This window comes from Brienomyrus brachyistius, unplaced genomic scaffold (genome assembly GCF_023856365.1).
Source record: "Brienomyrus brachyistius isolate T26 unplaced genomic scaffold, BBRACH_0.4 scaffold33, whole genome shotgun sequence".
Lineage (NCBI taxonomy): Eukaryota > Metazoa > Chordata > Actinopteri > Osteoglossiformes > Mormyridae > Brienomyrus > Brienomyrus brachyistius.
Genome location: NW_026042308.1, coordinates 4,582,486 through 4,588,485, shown reverse-complemented (window position 1 = coordinate 4,588,485; position 6,000 = coordinate 4,582,486).

The following is a 6,000-nucleotide window of genomic DNA, read 5'->3' as shown; positions in this document are numbered from 1 at the left end:
AGAAACTTTGCTTGACCGAGCACCTTTCTGAACACTACAAGGAGCCCTACAAAACTCAAGTCAATCTGAGACTGCAGTCCTCTGGCTTCTGCAGCTCTCTGGGGATCGGCATCATCTAAAATCTCACCAAATCTGGCAGCCTTAGTACAGCACTCAGCCTCTCCGTAAGGTTTCTACACGCAGCACGGCGGCAGGCCCATCTAGTCTCACTGAGCCTTTGCAGTTCCCCTGGGCCCCACTGAACATTTATTTCTGAACATCCAGCCATTTCTTGTGAACATATGAGCCTGACATGATCACATACAGTCTTTCCAGCAAAGAGAAGAAAACATGCAGCTACAGGGACATTTTTCACACAGTCAACAATGACAAATGCAAACAGTGTGGGCTGCAGTGAACATAAAATGCATATCTGGCAACCTCTCTAACTCCTGTCTGGACCCCAGAGCATCTGGATGTATGGAAGAGAAGTCCTGATGATCCTCTCTGCAGTCCTCACCACTCTCTGCAGCCATTTCCTGTCTGAGGCTTTCAAGCTGCCAAACCAGATGGAGATACAGCTGGTCAGCACGCTCTCTATGGTGCCTCGGTAGAAGGTGCTGAGGATGGGAGAGGAACGCTCTCTTCATCCGGCGCAGGAAGTGCAAACGCTGCTGACCACCTCCACAGCACTGTTGTCAGTGACGAGTGCTGAATGACTGGGCTGTTTCCCCCTGAAGTCCATGATCATCTCCTTGGTCTTCTCCACATTCAGGATCAGGCTGTTGTCACTGCACCATCCCACCAGTCTCTTCACCTCCTCTCTATAGGGCAGGTCGTCGCTGTTCCTAATAAGACCCACTAATCTACTTTGGATTAAGCCTGAACACCACCTCTCACCCCCCCATCACAGACGCCCCGCCATAACACCACCTTAATATATTACCTGCACTGAAGCCCGTTTGGAGTGAGGTGTTTCAGTGCTGCTCCGGTCTCCTCCCACAGTCCAAAGGTGTGCAGCGTTGGCTGATCGGTGTCTCTGAATTGGCCTGTACTTGTGTGAGTGTGGCTGTGTGAGTGTGTGCCGTGTGGTGTGTTGGTTCCCAGACAGGGTTGGTTCCCACTTGCGGCAGTTGTTCCCAGGATAGGCTCCGGACCCCCCATGAGGCCAACTGGGATTAAGCGGTTACGATGATGGATGTATGAATGAATGGATGGATGTTTCAGTGCTGATGTCATCTGTGTATTGGCTGTGAGGGGGCTAAGACCAGGTCCAGGTTATTGTTCCAAAAAACAAACATAAATGAAAGTGCTGTATAAATTAAATTTATCTTTTAAGGAAATGAAAATGATTCCAAAACAATGTAACTTGTAGTGATGGGAATTTTGGCTCTTTTAAGAGAGCCGGTTCTTATGGCTCGGCTCACTTAAAAGAGCCGGCTCTTTCAGCTCCCAAGTGGCTCTTCAGATTTTATTTGGTGCTTAAATGAATTTATTACCAAAAATAATGTAAAATTATTAGTGAAATGAATTACTATGGTTGGAAATCACGTGCAATCATTTTAGCCAATTCCTCATCAATTGTTTTCTGTTTTACTTGAGTCATAGCTTTTTGCACAAACTGTCTCACAGAGCTCTAGGTTGTAGGTCTAGGTGGTTGTGGTGCTGTACTGGATGACGGTGTAGACACTGACAAACTGGCACTTTCAACAGTTGCAGTAGACAAACTGTCACTTTCATTAGTAGCAGGTTCACTTGCTTCCCTTTTTTCTTCCCACTGCACTGATGGATGTACAGTTCTCAGGTGCCGATGCAGGTTATTTGTAGAGCCTGTTCGATATGAGATTTTAACCTTGCAAGCTCTACACTCTGCCTTTGTATTATCAATGTAATTGAAATGTATCCAAATTTCACTCCGTTTCCTGCAGTCACTCATTTTGTCGTGCGCGTCTCCTTCCCTCCTGTTTCTCTGTCTGTGCCTGCGATTGCTGTATTTGTCTATGGGTGCGTTCGACTTCACGCAGCCGTTTGCAGCGCTGGCTTAAAGCAATGCATTCTGGTCCCAACGCAATGCATAACGGTTAAATTTGTTTTGCCCGACTTCAGCGGCGCTGCAAAACGTCACCACCCGTGACCATGTCACATGGTACAAAAACCTCACGAGAGCAAGGTGACATAAAACTTAAAGCCCAAGTCTAACGCACCCTGTAGCACCGCCCCTCCCCGTCCTGCTCAGAGCAGACGCGCATCGTGTGGTTGACCAATCCGTGCGGCTTGAAAAAAAATAGAGAAATAAAAAAAAGCGGCTCTGACTCCGGCTCACAGGCGGGAGCCGGCTCCGATCGTTCACTTCAAAGAGCCGGCTCCGAGAGCCGTTTCGTTCGCGACCGACACATCACTAGTAACTTGAACTTAAAGTGGTCAAAAAATGAAGTATCAACAACAACTGCAACAGGTGGCTCCCCTTCGAAGGCAGATTGCTCTCTCTCTCACACCTCGCATGCCGTCTTCCTGTGATCTCTGTGGAGTGGTGCTAACAAGCCACACCTGTTCCTCGTTTGACGCTGCCTCTGGTTTCAGCCCTAGTGTGGATGATCCCAGGTGCCTCTCGTCTGCTCCTCATTTCTGGTGTATATAGTGCCGTCCTAAGCTCCCAAGTCGAATCATTGTATTGTTGGGTGTGTCATCCTGCTGACTGCCTGTGCCACCCCTACAGTTACCTTACGCCCTGTGTTTTCACGTTATGGGGTATCCCCCTGTGCTATCAGCTCTCTGGCCCGCTCTCTCTCTGGGTGCCTCTGGGGAAAATCTACCGTTTGTGTGTTAGAAATGGCAACATCACGTTCATCTCAAATGGGAAAGTGCTGAACTTCAGCGGCGCAATGTCTGATCCTGCAAAATATATGGATGATTTATGGCTCATGACATTTTTTTTTATTATGAAAGAAAGCAAATGACTGCTAATTACAAACTTGCATAAAAAGAAGTGTCCTGTTAAAATGGAGTAATCATGGTATTTCATATCGCGCATAGATCCGCTTTCTCATAATTTAACTCTGAACCTTTTATTTAGTAATTTGTGTTTTGTCTCCATCTAGTGGCGTCCCTGAAAATTCAGGGTGCCTGAGTTCCTGCCCCTTCTGTCCGGCGGGGGCGTAATCAGACCTTTTACACTATGGGGGGGGGGGGGGGGGGGGGCGTAATTATTTAATAAAACAAATTTCATCATTTAATCAAATAAATTAATTATTTTACTTTACTTTAATCCACTGAACCAGGACAGAAACAGAACATAATTATATTCTCCAGTGTTTTTTGTGTCTGTTATGTCTCCAGTTAAATAATTATTATACACATTAATTGGGTGTCATTGTGTCAGTTATGTTCAGCTGCAGTAATACAGTGAATTTAACTTAATCCAGCAGACTGTGGTTTCATTATGTTACTCAGTTATGCTTTGGGTGACGCTGAAGCAGGACATTAATAGGACAGAACAGAAAGCCTTTATTGTCACTGTACAGGGAGGGAATACAGTAAATGGACATAAATATACAATATATAAAATGTACATATACAGGGGAGAGGGAAAGCCCCCCCTCCCCAAATCAGGATTACATTTAGTTACATTTTAGTCAGAGAGAAAAACTTCTATTTTGCATGTTTGTTGAGCTCCCTGAACACAGGCATTTATTTTTGTCAAACATACATTTCAGAGTAAAAAGGATTATAAAGGTTAAAAAGCAGAGATTTTACCTTTTTGCCAGGAGAACCAGCAACACGTCACAGTGACACTGAGGAGTTTATATAAACATAAAACCCTGAATAGAGGGGCTCAGTGAATGAGGAGGTGAATCTGTGCAGGGGGGTCAGTCCATCAGAGGAGACTCTGTAGAAGGACAGAGCACCAGCCCCCCAGTCCAGATACACTCCTACTCTGCGGGAGCCTGAGGGCCGTATGGGTATGAGAGTCTGTTTATTATTGTGCCAGACAGAGTATCTGTCAGTATCACAGCTCAGACCCCATGACTTGTCATTGAATCCAAGCCCACTGTCCCACCCTCCTTTCCTCCCGATTCCTTTATAAGTCACTCCTATTCGGGCTTCATCTCCATCCCACTCAGCCTCCCAGTAACAGCGGCCAGTCAGACTCTCTCTGCACAGAACTTGGTTCCAGCTGTCAAATCTCTCTGGATGATCAGGATATGGCTGCTCTGCCCCCCCTGTCACCTTCCTGTTCCCCCCTGACAGAGACAGGAATCTGTTTGCTGTGTTGGGATCCAGCGTCAGCTGGCAGGAGTCTGTAGGCAGGAGGAAGAATTATTAATCCCATCAGGCCGCCTGTACTTTATGTTTCTGTACGATTTAAAAACAGCACAGCTTCCCCAAACGAAGCGGGAACTGAAGTTTATGAAACAGCTCAGGAAATTTCGGAGGGAAGAGCCGCCAAGCTAAGCCGCGCGAGCTAAACTAACAGCTTAATTACGGGTAAATAAAATTACAAAGCAGCGACATTCATCAGACATATTCATCACAAGCATATTTACCACAAAACGGCACCAGAGATCAATACTAAAGTCAGTGTCTTTCCTTCTAACAGCTAATTCCGGCGCGTGCGGCTTGAAAATGGCCATCAATAACAGAATATTTAAGTAATATTATATACATGTTTAAAGTGATATTTAATAAACATTTGGACCTGGATTCTGATATAAACGATGATTCCGGCACAGATCGTGCATCATAAAAAACAGGAAGGTTCTCATTAATTCAGAAAAATACTGCTTTGAAAAACGGGATTATTATCTCATTAATTCTGAAAAACAGAATTATTTTTTTTCAGATGAATGCAATACGCTTCCATAGAGAACCGCTTACCGCGCGCGTGACTGTAGATCCTGCGCCGCTGCCGCGAGGCGTGAGCCCCGCATCTCGCGCACGCACGCGGCCGCTCTAATCTGTTAACATGGGCGCCGAAATGAAATTTGATATTTTCCGCCGCACATCCAGTGTGTCCCGGGCGCTAATTTCTTTTAGCACCGTGGATAAGGAGAACTTTTTAATATTCACGAGTGAAGCCCTACACGATTGGCTGGCTGATTAATATTTATGAGAGGGGCACTACCTCATTGGCCAGTTAACATCGACTTGTTTCTTCTACCTAAGGCAGGGGTGTCCAAATCCAGTCATGGGGGGCCGGTGCCCTGTGTAGCAAAGTTCTTTCCTTGTTCCACCATAAATAATTCAGCTCAAGAGCTGTGTGGTTATTAGCACATGGATATGAATGAGGTGTGTTAAATGAGGGGAAACCCAAAAATGTGCAGGACTCTGGCCCTCCAGGACTGGATTTGGGCTCCCCTGGTTTAAGGGATTCAGTGACCAATCAGTAATATTCTCTCATGAATATTAAGGAAGTTCCAGAACCACCCTGTAAAAATGCAAATTCACATTTTGCACTTGAGAAGAGAGTCCGGTCTCACTGCCTACAGGTGCCTCCTTAGGACAATACTAACGAATTTCACACAGAAAACACATACACTCACGGCATCCGCAAAAAGAAGAAATGCAAAGGATTCTTTTTTTGTGAAATTAAAGATGTATAACTAATTCAGAATATATTTAACCATCCTACACTCCCACACAACCACGAAGATAATACAAGCAGCTATAAAGCATTTGTAAAAAATATTTTTAAAAACGATTAAATGAATTGATAGTGTTTTTGTTGATGATTTAGATTTTTTGTTTCTCGTTTGGATGTTGTCTAAAATGACATGAAACTCACCCAAACACAAATATGGAAATCCATCTACACACAGTGCAAAAAGCCACACACATCACAACAATTGTGTGAATACAATCATAACATAGTATTCATGGTATTATTAATAAAAACATGCAAATACACTTACATTTGTGTAAGCCAGGTCTGGTCCTGCACTCTCCACCATGATCCACACTATAGGAGAAGCAGAATGACATAGTACTGCTGTATCCATTTATTTATTGGTGCCTCTTCTTCAC